The sequence below is a fragment of the Nomascus leucogenys genome, chromosome 13 (genome assembly GCF_006542625.1).
Source record: "Nomascus leucogenys isolate Asia chromosome 13, Asia_NLE_v1, whole genome shotgun sequence".
In the NCBI taxonomy this organism is placed as follows: Eukaryota; Metazoa; Chordata; class Mammalia; order Primates; family Hylobatidae; genus Nomascus; species Nomascus leucogenys.
In genome coordinates, this window is record NC_044393.1 from 27,663,160 (window position 1) to 27,682,224 (window position 19,065).

The 19,065-nt window shown below is 51.2% G+C and overlaps 1 protein-coding gene across 6 annotated transcripts in view; it reads right to left on the reverse strand.

Moving 5' to 3' along the window:
- DLGAP4 (DLG associated protein 4) overlaps positions 1 to 19,065 on the reverse strand; it is a 227,604-nt gene that overhangs the window by 152,847 nt on the left and 55,692 nt on the right. For all 6 annotated transcript variants that reach the window (XM_030825921.1, XM_030825922.1, XM_030825920.1 and 3 more), the window contains exon 2: positions 13,794 to 14,024. The gene's annotated coding sequence lies outside the window, so the exon portion shown is untranslated. The remainder of the gene's footprint in view (positions 1 to 13,793; positions 14,025 to 19,065) is intronic.

A 19,065-nucleotide genomic window follows, 5' to 3' on the forward strand; every position in this document is an offset into this window, starting at 1 on the left:
AAAGATGCATGCTAAGGATGTCAGAGGCCTAGGCCCTTGATGTTTCACCTGAATCACTGCATTGGCCCTGGCTTGCCTGCCTGCTTCTGAGATTCTCTCTCTCTCTCTCTCTTTAATACAGACAGGGTCTTGCTCTCTCATCCAGGTTGGAGTGTAGTGGCATGATCATAACTTACTGTAACCTCGAATTCTTGGGCTCAAGTGCTCTTTCTGCCTCAGCTTCCCAAGTAGCTGGGACTACGGGAATGCACCACCATGCCTGGCTAATTATTATTATTATTATATATATATATTTTGAGACAGAGTCTCACTCTGTTGCCCAGGCTGGAGTGCAGTGGCGCGATCTCGGCTCACTGCAAGCGCCGCCTCCCGGGTTCACGCCATTCTCCTGCCTCAGCCCCCCGAATAGCTGGGACTACAGGTGCCCACCACTGCGCCTGGCTAATTTTTTGTATTTTTTTAGTAGAGACGGGGTTTCACCGTGTTAGCCAAGATGGTCTCGATCTCCTGACCTTGTGATCCGCCTGCCTTGGCCTCCCAAAGTGCTGGGATTACAGGCGTGAGTCACCGCGCCCGGCCTGATTATTATTTTTTAAATTATTTTTACTGTTTTTCAGACAGGGTCTCACTGTCACCCAGGCTGGATGCAGTGGTGCGATCTCAGCTCACTGCAGCCTGGACCTCCTGGGCTCAAGTGATCCTCCCATTTCAGCCCGGCAAGTAGCTGGGACTACAGGCACACACCACCACACCTGGCTATTTTTTTTTTTTTTTTTTGTATTTTTTGTAGAGGTGGGGTTTTGCCATGTTGCCCAGGCTGGTCTAATTTTTATTTTTTGTAGAGATGGGGTCTTGCTATGTTGCCCAGGCTGGAATGCAGTGGCATGATCACAGCTTGCTGTATCCTTGAACTCCTGGGCTCACATGATTCTCACACCAAGCCCCCTGAGCAGGTGAAACTAGAGGTGCCTGCCACCATGCTTGGCTAGTTGTTAAAATTTTCTGTAGAGACAGAATCTCACTATGTTGCCGAGGCTGGTCTCAAATTCCTGACCTCAAGTGATTCTCCCACCTTGGTCTCCCAAAGTGCTTGGATTACAGGTATGAGCCATGGCCCTGAGATTCTTGTTACATGAGAAGAATAATCTTCTGGGTATTTATACAAATGTTACTTGTTCTCTGTTACATGCAGCCAAATGCAATTTCAACCGATTCGGTATTATTAGAACAGGTGAGGCTTAGGGAGGGAGGTCAAGTGATCTTCCCAAAGTCACAGAGCAAGGAAGCAGATCTGGAATCGGCCACTGGGCCAAATGCCGAAGCCTGTGCTCCCTCTACCTGTGTGCTGTCATTCCCACCTGCAGCCCAGGCTGCCAGGAAGCCCCTCCCCACAACCAGCACCGGGCTCTCCTCTAAAACTCTTCCTGACTACCCCGAGGTCTGGGTCAAAGTTTCCCTGATGTCTTCTCTCTTACCTGACCCCACCCCAGCTACACGCAGGTCCAGATCCTCCTTTCAAAACATATGTGCCTCGAGTCCCAGGATTCCACTCAGAGCCTGACCCTGTGAGATGCTCTCTGCTCATCCACTTCTCCCTGGTCCAGAAATCCCCCTAACTGCTCCAACAGCATGCACGGCAGATGCTCAAGCCATCTCTGCAGACAGGTCTCCTGGTTCCATCTCTTCCCCCTGACAGGATCCCGCACTCTTGAGAATAATCTTTCTCAAGAGCATCTCCCATGGGCCTGGCCCTCAAGGCCTCCAGGGTCTGGCTCCGGCCACCTTCCCAACCTTTGTTCTCGCTGCCTCCTCTGCCTCCCACCACTTTACCCACCCAGCATTTGCAGGGCCAGCTCCGGTGTGTGCTTGAGAGGACAAAGAGGCCCTCCCTCTCTGACCACCCTGTCTCCAGCAGGTACCCACTACCACTGTCCTGTGGCCCCCTCTCTCTTGGCACCTGGGACTATTTGAGCGTCACGCAGAGTGTCGCTAGCTTACTGCTAGCATGTTTGCCATTGCCTCCCCGTCCCAGAACCAGAGCTTGTTGAGGGCAGGAAGCGTGCCCATCTTTTTCAACCATTTCCCCAGTTCCTGGCATGAGGCCCAGTACTTGGGCTCACTCAGGAGGTGCTGAATGAAGCTCAAACTTGCTTCCCACGCCTTCCCACCACCCACTTTCTACTCCAGCCAAATAGAATTACTCCAGCTTCCCCGAACCTTCCTACTGTGGCTGACACTCAAGCGTCTCCTGGACTCTGCCTCCAGCCAGGCCTGCAGAGAGCCCAGGCCTTGCCTGGCCTTCCTCTTCCCTTTCGCCCATCAAAACCAAGCAGAGGGGAACTCCAGACTCGGATGGGATGCATGAGATTTTGGGACACAGGTGCGTGTGTGCGCGCATGTGCGTGTGTGTGTGTGTGTGTGTGTGTGTGTGTGTGTGTGGAGGGACTGGCGTCTATATTCTATCCTGGATGTGGCAGCCTCTGCCTGTCCTTACTGTTGCATTTCTGCCACTGGTTACACCAATCTGAGCTAAGTCTGAAATGCCCTGGTATTCCTTGAGTAGCCACAGCTGTAGGAAAGGACAAGGGAAAAAACATTAACATTTACTGAGCCCGTATTAAGTGCTAGGCGCTGTTCTAGCCCAAATAATAATGATAACAAGGATGATGATAATAGTAGTGGCTAGTATTGTGCATTTAGCATGTGCCAGGCACCATCCACCCTAAGGCTTTTAATCAGACAGATCCTACTATTATCCCCATTTTACAGATGAAGAAAAAGAGGCTCGGAGAGGTGGAGTCACCTGAGATCACGGAGACAGGAAGTGATCTGGAGCTCGGTATCTATCGTCCCAAACCTGCTCCTCTGCCAGGTTGAGTAGGGTAACACCCAGGTGTCTTGGCGTAGGGGGAGGAGCTTCCCCTTGCAACTCCTGCTGCCTCTGAGTGAAAGGCTGGAAGCAGCAACTTCCCCAGGGGCTCTCCTGGGGGACGGCTGGGTTGGTAAGACTTACCCTAATCAGCAAGGCTGTAGAACAGTGCTCCAGCCCCCCGGAAGGACCAGGCCTGAGGAGTGGCAGAGTGGACGGAAGTCGTTGAGCCTGGGCTCCGCTTCCTCAGTAAGGCTGAAGATTTTCCCAAAAGCCTGGGCCAAATTTATCTGCCAATCCCCCGAAGAGCTGATTCCAGCGTCTGTCTGGAAATGTCAGCCCGTGTGGTTGGAGGAACGCGGGGAGAGTTTTCCTCTAAATAGCAGGAAGCATATGGGAGGCGGATGGCATCCGCCACCCCAACCTGCCAACTCTTGCTCAAGTGGGAGCTAAAAGGGGCCCAGAAGGGTCTGGAAATCCTACCACCTCCCAGGGAGGTTGAAGGGGGAGCTGGAGACAGAGATGGTGGCAATGAGAAGGGCAGAAAGTGGGTCCCGAAGGGCAGGCAGGCAGGAGCACCCTGATGAGCAGAGGCGCCTGAGGCTCTCAGATGGAAGTGACACGCCCAGGAATCTAGCGCAACATCCACAGTAATAATAGCCACCATTCACCGAGCGCTTGCAATGCGCCAAATCTGGGTTAAGCACTTTATTTGGATGATTTCACTTAAACTTTGCAACCAACTCTAAGATGGGGGCTGCTGTTTTCCTTGTATTACAGATGAGGAAACCAAGGTTCAGAGAAGGAAGGACCTGAAATCACACACTCTCTGGGCTGGAAAGGACCTTCCAGATCATCAGCTGAATCACAAATCCTCTACAGACTCTCTGCCAAGCTATGGTGCAGCTGCTGCTTGAATACTCTCAGTGATGAGGAGATCGCTACCTACCACCCAAGCTAGCCCATCTGCAGAGAATTCTTTGTATCCAAAATGTTTTCCTAGCCTAAGCTGGGATCTCCTTCCCTGGAGCTTTTCCTGTGAGTGCCAGACCCAGACCCTGCCTCCTCCAACAGAGATGGAAAGGCAGGAAGCCAGGCCCCTCGCTGGTTTCCCTTCTGCAGGTGACACACTCCAGGCGGGGATCTGGAGCTCCAATGCCAGCCAGCTCTCTCACCCACCTCTGCCCCTGGATTGTGGTAACCAGAACAGCCTCCAGTTACCAAGCACTTCCTATGTGCCAGGCACCATGGAGAACTGCCCTTGACACGCTCTCCTCCCACCTTCCCCACAACACCTGGGGCAGCACCATCATCACCTCCGCTTTACATAGGAGAAAACTGAGGCTCCACAAGGGGAAGAGATGCGGGACCCTGGAGGCCTCACCAGGCTACTGCTCTAAGTCTCACGAAGCTGAAGAGGTCCCTGCAGGCTCCACCTGGGGACACTGACCCAGGCTTTGCCAGCATTCACCTCAACACTGGTCCACAGGGCCCCCAAGCCCACATCACCCTCCTAACTCTCTCTCTGCCCTTGAGCAGCACTCAGTCTCCAAATCTTGTTGAATCTCCCTGCTAAACGCCCCTCTGTGCCATTCTCATGATCCTGTCCTACCTGCTGTCACCCCCAAGACCAGCCCAGGATCTTGGTTTATTTATTTTTTTAATTATATATATATATTTTGAGACAGAGTCTTGCTCTGTCTCCCAGGCTGGAGTGCAATGGCGCGATCTCGGCTCACTGCAACCTCTGCCTCCCAGGTTCAAGCGATTCTCCTGCCTTAGCCTCCCGAGTAGCTGGGATTACAGGCGCCTGCCACTGCACCCAGCTAATTTTTGTATTTTTTAGTAGAGATGGGGTTTCGCCACGTTGGCCACTGAACTACTGACTTCAGGTGATGCCCTCGCCTTGGCCTCCCAAAGTGCTGGGATTACAGGCATGAGCCACCACGCCCAGCCTTAAAAATATATTTTTAAAGAGACAGGGTCTCTGCTGGGCACAGTAGCTCAAGCCTGTAATCCCAGCACTTTGGGAGGCCAAGGCAGGAGGATCACTTGAGCCCAGGAGTTAGAGGCTGCAGTGAGCCCTGATCACACTACTGAACTCCAGCCTGGGCAACAGATCGAGAGACACTGTCCAGAGAGGGAAAGAGAGACAGGGTGTTGCTCTGTCGCCCAGGGTGAAGTACAATGGTGGGATCACAGCTCACTGCAGCCTTGAGCTCCTGGGCAAAGCCAGGATCTTTCCAACACCCAGACCTAACCTGCCGTTGGCTCCCTTTTACCTTAAGGGTCAAGTTCCAACTCCCCAGCCCAACAGTTGAGGCCTTTTAAGCTCCAGCCTTAGTCAACCTCTCTAACCCCGTGTCTCCCCACCATCCCTCACACCCTCCTGCCTAACAGCTCAACAGGAGGCAGGTGAGATCTTCAGAGAACCCCCCCCACCCCAGTTGCTTCTCCCTGGAGAATCCCTATTCATCCTTCAACACTGCTTGGAGGAACAGAATCAACTGCTTTGGCCCCAGAGATCCCTGAGTGACCAGCACCTACCTCTCATATCTCATGCCTCACCTGTCATCGCTGACAAGAGATGCTTCTCTCCTGGGCTGAACTGAGAATTTCCCCTGGGCAGGGGCAGCTCTGATTCGTCCTTGTAGCTCCACGTCTAGTGCAGCACCCGGCACATGGTAGGCACTGATAAATGTCTGTGGCGTGTGGGGACGAATGACTAAATGAAGACCATGGGGCATGATAAAGTATTAGAGATGACCCATAAAACACAGCTCGTGCAAGTCATAACTTTGCTATATCAGAAAAAAAAATGCTGCTGTCAAAACAGTCACAAAGCATTTGAGGATTTAGAAGAGAATCAGGGGATGATCTGGGAATGACTGGAGTTTCCAGAAAAAAGCTGCCCAAACCCAAGCAGATGAAGTGACCAGATCCCACCTGTAGGGTGGCAGGAGACAAGGAGCAGGGCCACATAAGGGGCAGGTGGGGGAGAGGCTGGGTCCATGTCCCAGCCCTGCCTCCAACTTGCTCTGCATTGTCACATAGGCGGCTTGGCCTCTCTGAGCCTCAGTTTCCTTCTGTGTAAAATGCAAGGGGCATTTGGAAAATTGGCTGAAGCAGCGGATGTATGTCTAAAGGCCTAAACACTTCCTCTACTGTCAAGGTAATGGGACTCTCTCTGCCCTCCATTCAAACTCCCAGCAGGGTTTGCAGACATCCAGGACTTCCTCATCTTGGACCTCCCTGACCTGGAAATGCAGGCTTCTGCCTGCCCTTCCAGCAGGTCATTTGGGGGACAGCCTTCAGTGTCTTGGGCAGTGCCAGGATTGTGGACTTGGTCCTGTGAAAAAGCTTTCTAACTAGCAGTGCAGAAAATGGAGAGTGAGCTCCCCATCTCTGGAGGAATGCAAGCAGTGGCTGGGCATCTCAGGACAGGAATTCTGACTCAGGGTGGGAAGGAATTTAGACCATTAGATATCTAAGGCTCCCCTGAGGGGCATTGGGTCCTTTTTCTCCTTCCCCATATGGGGCCTTGATCTAACTCCTCCAGGCTACGCTTCCAGCACAAGGCAGAGTGAGCTCACTGACATTTCCCTCATCCCACAATATCCTTCAAAGGCTCCCCACTGCCTTCAGGATCAAGTCCAAGTTCTTACCCTGGCATTCAAGGCCCCTGTGGTCTGGGCCTGCCTCCTCTCATCCTATAGTTGCACCCCCACCACATGCTCTGGGACTTTGACACATTGTTTTTCCTGCCTACAACATTCTTCCAGCACTCTGGTTGGCTACTCAGTTTAGGCATCACCTCCTCCAAGAAGCCTCTTCCTTGCTCCCAGGCTGGCCTTTTCATTCCCACAGCCCCTGTATTCACATCCATCTTAGCACCTCTCACATTCCAGACAAATCATCCATGTGCTCCCCTCTCCTCCAAAGACTGCAGTCATTTGGAGGGCCAGGACAGCTCCCTGGTGGGACAGAGAGGGTTGATGTCTCCTGAGTGAAATTGGTACTTCAGAGATTCCAGTGTTCTGACTCCAAGAAAGTCTAAGGCTGTCTCAGTGAGCTTCTCACCATAAGATCTGGGTTCAAGACTCCTTTCTTTTCTTTTTCTTTTCTTTTCTCTCTTTCTCTCTCTCTCTTTCTCTCTTTCTTCCTTTTTTTGAGACTGAGTCTTACTGTCACCCAGGCTGGAGTGCAGTGGCACGATCTCGGTTCACTGCAACCTCTGCCTCCAGCGTTCAAGCGATTCTTCCACCTTAGCCACCTGAGTAGCTGGGACTACAGGCACTGGCCACCACACTGGGCTAATTTTTGTATTTTTAGTAGAGACAGGGTTTCCCCATGTTGGCCAGGCTGGTCTTGAACTCCTGCCTGACCTCAGGTGATCCACCTGCCTTAGCCTCCCAAAGTGCTGGGATTACAGGTGTGAGCCACCGCACCTGGCCAGGACTCCTTTCGGTAGTTGCATTGTTTTTTTTCTGATTATGAAAATCATGCATCTTGGGGAATTCAGATAATTACAGGAGATGGGGGTTGCTGGGTTTGGCCACCATTTGGTCTACTTTAGGTCATAGCCTACATCTACTTCTGGGGAAGCCACTTTTCCCCATTCTTCACTCTTGAGGTTCCAGCTGGTGGGGGGTGGTACACAGGCCCAGGCTGCCAATCAGAGCACCAAATTCCCCTTAGCAACAGCAGGTGATTGAGGGGTGGGCACATCCCATAAATTTGACCAATCAAGGGCAAGACTTAGTTCTGGGACTTGTGTTTGAGCAATCAGGGAAGAATTCTTGCTTATTTCTTTGGACAGGCATCTTATTACCTGCACATGAGAGCTTAATGAGAACATGGGAACAACCCAAAGTTGAGAAACAGAAATCAAGTCCTGGTGGCCCTGAGGTCCTGGATCCTGCTGAGCCTGAAGCCATCAGACCTCTGGACTTTACAGTTACAAGTCAATCAAATCCATTTTTTGTTTAAACTAGTTTGGGGTGGGTTTTCTGTCACCTTACTTGAAAAAACTCTGAATGATAGAAACAAAAATAAAAATAGAGCTTGCCTATATCTCACCATCCAGAGGAAGCCATTATCAACAGTTTAATGACTACTCTTCTGAGCATCTCCCTAGGCAGGAGCACGCATATGTTTATATATATTTTTCATAACAAAAGTGAAAAAAAAAATCAGTCGATACCTAAGTAGATATCCTGTTCCTCCCTGCAAATCCTAACACTCAGGGAAGATTCCAAATCCAGATGTCACACAACATACACCAATTTTTAACCTCCTGTTTTTCCCCAACAATGCGCCATGGACAAGTTTCCATGTCAACAAATAGAGATTTACAGCACTATTTCTATAGCTGCAGAGAATGGCATTGTCTGGCCGGATGCAAGTTATTTAACCAATTCTCACAAACAGAATTGGGTCGTTTCTAATTTATCACTGTAATCAAGAAAGGTGCAGTGAACTTACTTGCAAAATGCATATGTTTGCAGTTGCCGGATTATTTATGACTAAGATTCCATGATTCTGAGAGTTTGACTTCACGAGTGTACGTTGTTCTGCCTGAGATTTAAGATTCTCTTAGTGGCTGTAAAGTAGTATCTGTTTTCCTGGGCAGGTATACTAGTTGTGAAAAAAAAAAAAAAAGCAAATCCTGGGCCAGGGTGTCCCCAACACAGCGTATCTGGGTATCTGGCAAGGATGCTCACTGGCAGATGTGAGGGAGGTGATGGGGAGGGAGGCGGGGTGTGGGGTGGTGCTGATCTGAGGTCCAGCTGGCCTTGTGCCCAGCCAAGCTGACAGTGTGACAAGGCCCACCCTGGGCCTTGTCTCCTAAATGGGTCTGACTCCCAGTGACGGAGGGAGAGGTAAGCCTGGGGAGCCCTGGCAGGACATGGCGACATACGGTAGGTGCCACCTTTAGCAGTCACAGTCATAACAGCAGCAGCACTGTCAGGGATGCAACCCTGGTACTACCCTATTCCTCCACATGTTTCTACTCATTAAGCCCACACCCACCCTCTGACGCTATTCTTACCTGTTTTGCAGAAGAGGAAACTCAGCCTCAGAGAAGGTGAGTGACTTGTCCAAGGTCACACAGTCAAAGGGATGACCCAGATCTGCTGATTCCCCAGCCCATGCCTTATCCCATTGAGGTGGGTAGCAGGAGAGAAGAAGTACCCTAGGCAAGATGGTGGGAACCCTAAAATCCTCTGTTCCTCCCCACAAGTCCTAAAACTCAGGAAAGACTCCAAATCCAGAAAAGTAGAAAGAAGAAGCAAAGATCACCCATGCCCCCACTTCCCAGGAAGAGCACTGTGCAGTTTTCAGAAACACATATAATTCTTACAGAAATGATATAATGCTACCCATGCTGTTTTATAACCTCTTTTTAAAAAAAAAAAAAAAAACCTCTACGACACACTATGAAGTTCTTTATGCAATAATAAATTTAGCTCCGTGGCCCCGTTTCTAACAGCTGCAGCAGGCGCCACGGTGTGGCTGCAGTAAAATGGCTTTAACTGGTCCCATGGTGATGGACAAATGGGTTGTCCCCAATTGTCCTGCTAAAAGCAACAATGTTACATGAGCACTGTCCAGCACGGCTGGATGCACGTCATCCTTTCGGGTCTCAGCTCAAGTGCCATCTCCTTAGAGAGGGCCATCTTGGACAGTGCCATGTCACACAGGTCTCCTACCGGTTCATCTTCATGAGGTCACCATGTTAATTTCCCTCACTGCACCAATGGAGTCTCTCCTCATTCCGTTTATGTCTTTGGGTGACTGTATAATATCTGTCCCTCCCCAAGCCTGTGTGCTCCAGGAAGGGTGTGGACTAGCAGGGACTAGACTCAAGAGATGTCCTTGGAACGCATGAATGAAGAGATGCCCCGTCAGCACAGCAGACTACCCCGCTCCATGACATGTCCCTAGCGTCAGTTCAGGGCCCCACAGAGCTGCCTTGGAACTCACTTCCAGCCACGTGCTGCTTGGAGCACCTATGCCCAGAGGCCTGCCCTGCCAGGGACCCCGGCACCAAGCAAGGCTTTCTGCACGCACAGGATACAAGGCACTGGAGTCTGGCAGAGCAGCTCCACTACCCACTTGTCTGTGTGGACTTAGGCCTCAGTCCCCTCATCTGTAAAATGGGGCCAATACTGCTAATCCCACAAGGTTGTTCTGAAGATTAAAGAAGGTAACAAATGTGCTTAGCACATAATAGGTCCTCAGAAAATTGCAGTTTGGCCCCCCTATCCAGTGAGTTCACAGGTGGGTCTGACCCTGTCTCACCTGGATGGTGTTTTTTACCTTTAAAAATTTTTTTATGTTATTTATTCATTTAGAGACAAAGTCTTGCTCTGTTGCCCAGGTTAAGGTACAGTGGCACGATCATACTTCATTGCAGCCTCAAACTTTTGGGCTCAAGTGATCCTCCCACCTCAGCCTCCTGAGTAGCTGGGACTACCGGCACACATCGCCATGCCTAGCTAATTTTTTAAAAATTTTTTTGGAGAAGGGGGGTCTTGCTATGATGCCCAGGCTGGTCTTGAACTCTTGGTCTCAAGCCATTCTCCCACCTCTTTTATTACTTTAAATGAGACCTGAGTATGCCTTGGCCTTCTCCCCAGGCCTGTCCCTAGGAATGTCCCACTCCTATCCTTTAATACTTTTTTTTTTTGAGACAGGGTCTCACTCTGTCACCCAGGCTAGAGTGTAGTGGTGCAATCTCGGCTTACCATAACCTCTGCCTCCTGGGCTCAAGTGATCCTCCCACTTCAGCCTCCCAAGTAACTGGGACTACAGGTACTGCCACCACACTCAGCTATTTAAATTTTTTTTTTTTGGAGAGACGAGGTTTCACTATATTGCCCAGGCTGATCTTGAACTCCTGGGCTCAAGCAATCTTCCTGCCTCAGCCTCCCAAAGTGCTGGGATTACAGGTATGAGCCATTGTGCCCAGCTCTTTGACACTGGTTAAACAGCTAAATGCTCTGCTCTGTCCCCTTGGAGACCCCCAGGCTCCTGATCTCCTGCCTATGACTGCATACACCTGCCTGGCCTCCCAAGCCTTAAAAATACAAGAGGCACAGACATGTCTGAGGAACAAATGGAGGAGCCCCCGGCCCTTTGCGGGGAACTTCCTGGACCCCTGATCCTTGCACATGAGGCTTAAGTCAGTCTGTCTGGTTTCTCATCTCACCTCCTTCACTCTTTGGCAGCATGACAAGTAGCTTTACCTCTCCATGCCTCACTTTCCTCCTCTGTAAAATGGGCAGAATAAAAGAATCCAGGAGGATTCAAGGAGATAAAAATGCTTAGCAAACAGCCTGTTAGTAAGTGCCCAATAAACATTAGCTATTATTGTTACAATTGTTTTTAGCCTTTTTACTGTGATATGTAATACAAAGAGTAAAGTGCACAAAACAAAAATGTTTACTGCAGTAAAATATCAGAAGGAAATAGTCATGTAACCACCACCCAGGTCACTGTTGGCCCCTCAGAAACCCCCTGAGGTTCCCTTCCCAGTGTTCTTTTCTCCACTAAGGCAATCCTTGTCCAGCCTTTATGGTGCCATTACTATTGTTATTATTATTTTTTGAGACAGAGTCTGGCTCTGTTGGCCAGGCTGGAGTGCAGTGGCTACTGCAACCTCTGTCTCCTGGGCTCAAGCAATTCTCCTGTCTCAGCCTCCCAAGTAGCTGGGATTATTATAAGTGCCAGCCACCACACCCGGCTAATTTTTGTATTTTTAGTGGAGACGGGGTTTCGCCATGTTGGCCAGGGTGGTCTCGAACTCCTGACCACAGGTGATCCGCCCGCCTCAGCCTCCCAAAGTGCTGGGATTACAGGCCTGAGCCACCGTGCCCAGCAGCCATTACTATATTAATAAGTGGATAAAAAAAAATAAATGACTGTGTGGCCACTCTGCTGTGATCCAACCAGGTCCCTGGGTCTCAGAACCCAGCACTCCTGGCTGCCTCTGCCCTGGAGACACCTCATCCCATTTTCCAGCTCTGGCTTCGGCTGTTCTTTAAATAACCAGCTTGTTAGGAAAATAGCAGCAGTAACACCTCCCTCGCTGCCGCCCGGGCCTCCATCTTTCCACGCGATGCTGACGGCTGCTCACCCAGCTCGTGCCAAGGAATCCCGTTCTCCGTCACTGGGCCACACACGCCAGGGGCTGTCTGCTCAGCTGCGTTCTCAGAGCCTGGCCCGGAGGGTGGAGGTGGGCACTGGATGGCAGTAATTTTCAGGAAGTACTGGGCTGTTAACAGATGAGCCCTCACCCCCAAGTCCCTGCCTCAGTCTCCCCCTCCACCTTCCATAGGGTTATGGGGGAGTTTAACTGAAATAATGAAAAACGCAAAGCATTTAGTGTGATGGCAAACACACAGTAATTGCTCAAGAAATGCTTGCTGTTATTCAGCTGGCCCTCATTACCCATTTAGTCCCTGGAGAGGCCCTTGCATTCCTTGAGCACAATAAGGAGTGTTTGCAAATGATTAAATCCCACAGACACAGCTCTCAGACCAAGCTATCCTTATCACCTGTCCTGCACCAGCTTCTCAGCCAAAAGCAACGGCTATTTGCAGCCGCAACAACAGACTAGGAGCTGGGTCGGGAGATCCAGGTTGGGGGGCAGCTAATTAATGGGGCCCTTTTCATGGTTAGTCATAATAAGGCTGGCGCCACCCCAGTGGGCAGCTCCTTCTTCTCAAAGAAGCACTTCTACATACGTTATCTACAGTGAACTTCACGGGTTAAAAAAAACAAAAGATCCCATTACATTTGCATATTATACATATTTACGAATCTTTTCCCTTCTCATAACCATCCCATCAGGGAAGCTGGGCAGGCTCTAGCAGATGAGAGAATTGGGACCAGAGGGGCTGGCCACCTTGCTGAGGGCATGGGGTCACCGCAAGCCATCTGGGGCAGCAGGGACTGGCACTGGCCAAAAGGCCAGGAGGCTCTCGGGTCCTGCTGGTGTCTGGGTGGAGGGAGGTAAGAGAGGTTTCCCTCTTTCTCTCCCTCTTTCCTTCCTTCCACAGCTATTTACTGGGTACCCACTGTATGCTAGGCATGGGGCCAGCTGCTAGCTGGCCAGAGGGGAATGAAGCAGTTGTTGTTTGTCCTTGCAGAGCTAAGGCCAGAGAAGGAGGCAGATTTTACCCCAGTGGCCCCATGTAGTGCTTCGTGGTGGCTGGGTGAGCCTGCGCATAGGCCCCCTTGACCTGGTTGAGCCCCTGTTTCCTCATCTGTGAACTAGACTGTTATGCCAGCAGAGCCTTGGGAGGTGGAAGGTGAAGAAAAGATGCAAGTAGCATGGTGAAGTGGTGGCACTGTGGTTGCACCCCCAGACAGATGGTCAGAGATTGGGCAGGCCCAGCACCCCATCCCGATGGCAAAGTGGGAGCTGGAGGAGCATGGGGAGAACAGGCCAGAGGGGCAGGAATGCAGGGCCCCCCAAGATTCAAGAATTCTGATGGCCTCCCCTCAAGCCACCCTGGGGGCCCCAGAGGTTCCATGGCCTCCAGCACAGCTCACGGCTCCCTTCCTGTCCTGAGCCTATGTGCACCACCTGTCCCTGCCTGCTTGGGTGTGGCAAGAGCTGGCCTTTGAGGTGGACAGAGCTGGGCTTGCTGTGTACCCCACGCAGGTGGCTTCCCCTCTCTGAGGCTGACTCCTCTGGAAAATGGGCGTGATCACCACACCCACCTCCTGGTTGCTGGGAGGACTGGCTAAGACAGGCCATTGAACTATAAATGGTACCCAGACATATACAAACTCTCACTGAGGTCCCTCTGCCAGCATGTGGGTGCCAGTGGAAGTGAGGCTGGGCTTTTCCCAACTGTGCCAAGCATGGGGGGCTGGTGAGGAGACAAGGCCTGCGGACGCAGTTACTTACCAACCAGGGAGCTACGGGCACAGGAAACACGGCAAGCTGTTGGGGCCCAGCAGGCGTCAGCTCAGGAGCGGGCACTGGACCGAGGGCTGGCACACACATCCCTCTAGGCACTCGATCAGAGGTGCCGGCAGGAAGCAGCTTGGGACAGGGGCTCTGCCACTGCCCAGGGGCCACCAGGTCCTGGTCACTCACAGGGCCCCAAGGTTCCTGGCAGAGGGGAGGCACGGGTGCCTGCAGGAATGGGGAGGAATGGTGATTAGGAGTTGCTGGAGGTAAGCCCTCCACCTGAGACCCTTAGACTGGCCCTGGGGACACGAGGGAAGGAGACGACATGGAGCAGTGGTCATAGAAACCCAAGTGTTTGCACAACACTACACTTTCCAGAGCACCCTGGCATCCCGGCTCATGTGGGCACCCACATTGTTTTTTTAGAGGCAAATTTGCATGTCATGCATATTTACAATGCCTTTCCCACCACCCACAGAATCCCCACAGCAGCCGGGGAGCTGGGTTCCAACAGCTCAAATCCTTCCCTGTCTTGCTTCTTCCTCCTTTTCCACAGATGGGAGAAGTTGGGAAAGGGGCAGGAGTCATGCAGTCCTGAGTTCAAACCCCAGCTCAGCCTCTCACACATGGGGTGACACCGGGGAGGCAGCTTCCCCTTTCTGAGCCTCAGTTTCCCCACCAGCCAAATGGGAACAAGAGTGCCTTCTCTGAAGGCTACTGTGAGGACTGAGAAGACAGTGCAGGTGAAATATTTGGCACATAGTATGTGCCCAATGAGCCCAGTAAAGGCCCTTCTAAGAGGCCCTTCACTTCATCACCACCTCCATGTGGCACGTCTCGTGTGAGAGCAGAGGGAAGCCAGGTGTCCCTTTCCACCCACTTCCCCTGAACAGGTGTCACTGCTCCTGCCTGGATCTTTAAATCAGCAGGAACCAGGCTGGGTGCGGTGGCTCACTCCTGTAATCCCAGCACTTTGGGAGGCTGAGGTGGGTGGATCACTTGAGGTCAGGAGTTTGAGACCAGCCTGGCCAACGTGGTAAAACCCCGTCTCTACTAAAAATACAAAATTAGCCGCTTGAACCCTGGAGGCAGAGGTTGCAGTGAGCCAAGATGGTGTCACTGCACTCCAGCCTGGGAGACAGAGCAAGACTCCATCTCAAAAAAACCAAAACCAAAAACAAAAAACCCATGAATCAGCAGGAACCAGTACTCCAGGGAGAAGAAAAAGGCCCCTCTATTCCACACTCCCTCCCAGAAGCCTTTTGGCTGCCCTGGAGGCCTCAGTGGAACACCCTCCCCCCACCCTCCACCCTCTCCCCTCCCATTTTACAGGTCAAGAAACTGAGACACAGAGGAAGCCGAGCTGGCGTGGGGACACAGAACCTGAGTGGTAGGTCAGGATTTGAACTCAGGCTTTCCACGTCTGAGCCCTGGGAGGAGAGGTCCAGGTCTAGGGGGCTCTGGGATGGGAGGAATGAGGAGAAAGGGGCAGTCGCTGTTCGGGGAGGCTCACCTTTCTCCCCCTGCTATCTCAGGGCCCTGAAAGGCCTCGCCATCTCTCCTTAGCATCTGATCAAGAACCAAACCTCCAGCATCTACTCTGCCAAACCTGTAACAGGCTTTACCTCATTTCCTTCCTGCCACAGCCCTACAATGTCATCTCTATTTTCCAAAGGAAGCATCCAAGGCACGGAGAGCTTCGACAACCACACACCCAGGAAGAGGCAGGGCAGGGCCTCCAACCCAGGCACCTGACTCCAGGACGATGCAGCCTCCCCCAGGGAGAACATCACCAAATCAAGAAAAACAGGCATAGCGACCTGAATAAAAGTGTTAAGGAGCAGGAAAAGAAAATACAAACCCCAAAACATTCTGCGTCAGTAGACACAAATTCTCAAAGATGCATAGAAGATTTCAAGATTCACCATAAGGTGTGAAAATTGCCAGGGCGGGAAAGACCGGTGTTTGAGAAGATGCGTTCCTGACCAAGTTGTCACTTTTAGCCAAATTCACCCAGAGCCCAAAGCTGAAGGAAAAGAGGTGGCAACCAAGGGAGGCGGCCTGTGCACAGCACGGCAGGGTGCGGCAGGGCCCTGGCCTAGGAGCCCGAGGCCTCCTCAAATTCCCCACCTCTTCCTTGCTGACAGAACGGCAAGTCTCCTCCTCGATTCCCCTTTCTTCTTCTTTTTTATTTTTTGAGACAGAGTATTACTTTGTCGCCCAGACTACAGTGCAGTGGTGCAGTCATAGCTCACTGTAGCCTGGACCTTCTGGGCTCGAGCCACCCTCCTGCCTCAGCCTCCTGAGTAGCTGGGACTACAGGCATGCACCACTACACCTGACTAATTTTTGTATTTTTTGCAGAGATGAAATGCCGCTATATTGCCCAGGCTGGTCTTGAACTCCTCGCCTCAAGTGATCCGTCCACCTCAGCCTCTCAAAGTTCTGGGATTACAGGCATGAGCTACTGCTCTTGGCCCCACTTCTTTATAATGGTCGAGAAGCACCATTATACAGTCTCTTGGGTCCGGGCCGTCTGTGATGCTGTTGAAGATTCTGCAGCTTCCAACATGGATGAACTTTGAAATGTGATGCTAAGTGGAAGAGGCCAGACACAGAAGACAGCACATGGCATGATTCCATTTCAATGAAATATCCAGAACAGGTGCCACTGTACAGATGGAAAGTATATCTGGGCTGCCTCAGGCTTCCCAGTGTGGGGACAGGGACTGAGAGATGGTGACAGCTAAGGGGTGTGGGGTTTCTTTTTGGAGGTAATGAAAACCCTCAAAAATGGATTGTGGTAACAGATACACAACCCTGTAAATATACTAAAAGCCATTAACTATACACTTTAATGGGTGAGTTGTATGGTATGTGAATTACATCTCAATTCTTTTTCTTTTCTTTAGAGATGGAGTCTTGCTATGTTGCCCAGGCCTGGCCTCAAATTCTTGGGTTCAAGGGATCCTCCTGCCTCAGCCTCAAAAGTAGTTGGGACTACAGGCATCAGCCACCACACCAAGTTAGTTTTTTAACTTTTGTAGAGATGGGGATCTCATTATGTTGCCCAGGCTGCTCTTGAACTCCTGGCCTCAAAGGATCCTCCCACTTTGGCCTCCTGAATAGCTGGGACTACAGGTGTGTACCACCACGCTCAGCTTCTATATCTCAACTATTAACACTTAAACAAAACAAAACAAAACAAAACATAACAAAATAAAACAAAAAGATTCTGCAACTTCCCAATGGGCAGTCATCCTCTGGGAACCTGTGGTCCTTTGTGGTCCTTGTATGTCATATTCTCTTCCTCCAGGACGCCCTCCCTGGCCCTGCAGCACCCTTCCCTCCTGCCTGTTACTGGCTCCTAGAGCTCCCTCGGCTTCTCCTCACCACTGCTCATGCTGATGTAAGGTAATCATTGCTATGATCATTGGCTGACACGGCCTCTTCCATCAGCCTGGCACACAGGAGGTGCTCCAGAAATGTTTGTTGATTGAATAAATGAGACAAAATTCCAAACCCTAGGATGCACATATGGCTTCTGGCCCTGGCTCTATTACCTTCCAGCCAAGCAATCCCAGGCAAATCATAGAACTGCTCAAGTCTCAATACCTACCTCAGGGTAGCCAGGGATTCAGAAGGAAATGGACATGGAAAGTTCTTTATGAAGTGGCTCCTTCCACAGCTGCCCCCATCTCAGTCAATGGAATCCTGCCCTTCCAGCCACTCAGGCCCAAGCCAAACTTGAGGCCTCTCCCACCCTCCCCTCTCACACGCAAGCCAACAGCAGTGCCACCAGTCCCCCTTCACCCACACTGCTGCCACCGCTGTAGACCGAGCCACTGTCACCTCGTGCCTGGATTATTCATGCCCTCTCTGGTGTCCTGCTTCTGACCTTGCTCCCAGCACAGAAGCCAGAGGAAATGCTCAAGGAGTATAAAGCTGCTATGACTCCTTGTATTCAGCTCCACACTCCCCATGGCCTCACTGCACCTCAAGTAAAAGCTAACAGCCCTGCAGACGCCACAGGCAGCCCTGCACCACCTCTGGTTCCCTCCTCCACCTGCTCCTTTTGCCCTAGCTATGCTGGCCTTTGGGCTGTTCCTCAAATATACCAGGCACGTGCCCAGCTCAGGGCCTTTGCACGTGCTCTCGCTCTGCCTGGAATGTTGATTGTGTTCAGATGTCTGTGAACCTTACTCCCCTCACTTCCTTCAGAATCTTTGCTGAGACCTGATCTTGTCATTGAGAGGGAGTTTTACCCTAGCGGGAAGACTCAAAAGTATGAACTCTAGGTAAAAATCCAGGCTCTGCCAGTTAGGTGGCTGCATGACCTTGGGCAAATATCTTCTCTGCAACTCAGCTGCTCATCTCTAAGATGGGGGTAGTTATAGAGCCTTCTTCATATGGTGGTTGTGAGGCTCAGATGAATTCAGCAAGTGTAACCTGTGTGTCTGCTACACTCCCCAGCCCTCCACAGCACATTCCCTGGGCCTGCCCCTGCCTGCTTTCCTGTTTTTCTCAGCCCATCTCATTATACAACAGGGCATGTAATTGCATAATTTATCCTGATCATTGCCTGCTCCTCTCACTAAAGTGTCAGCCCCGAAGGGTAGAGAGTTCTGTCTGTTTCACTGTCACATGCTGTACCTGGCACATGGAGGTGCTCCGTGAATACTTCATTCAACAAATATTTTCAATACTGGAGATATTTCTTGACCAATTGTCACGAGCTCTGGGTTTTCCCTCCTTCCCTGTCGCAGATGTGACATTTCTCTTTCCAGCCCAGCTCACACCTCTGAGCTCCAAATTCCTACAGCAGCTCTGCTGGCCATCTTGTGGACAGACACTGCGTACTCCATGTGTCCAGGGCCCAGTCTGTGACCTTCCCTGGAGACCATGCCCTTGTCCCAGTATCATCTAACCTGGTCACCCTCACGCGACCAAGAAGCCCGGAGGCTTCTATCCCTCTTCCTTCTCCTCTTTCACTCACCCAGAAGTAAAGCCCAAGGCTATGTCCTATCTTTTTTTCTTTTTTCTTTTTTTGTGACAGAGTCTCACTCTGTCGCCCAGGCTGGAGTGCAGTGGTGCGATCTCGGCTCACTGCAACCTCTGCTCCCTAGGTTCAAGCAATTCTTGTGCCTCAGCCTCCCAAGTAGCTAATTTTTGTATTTTTTGTAGAGATGGGGTTTCATCATGTTGGCCAGGCTGGTCTTGAATTCCTGACCTCAGGTGATCTGCCCGCCTCAGCCTCCCAAAGTGC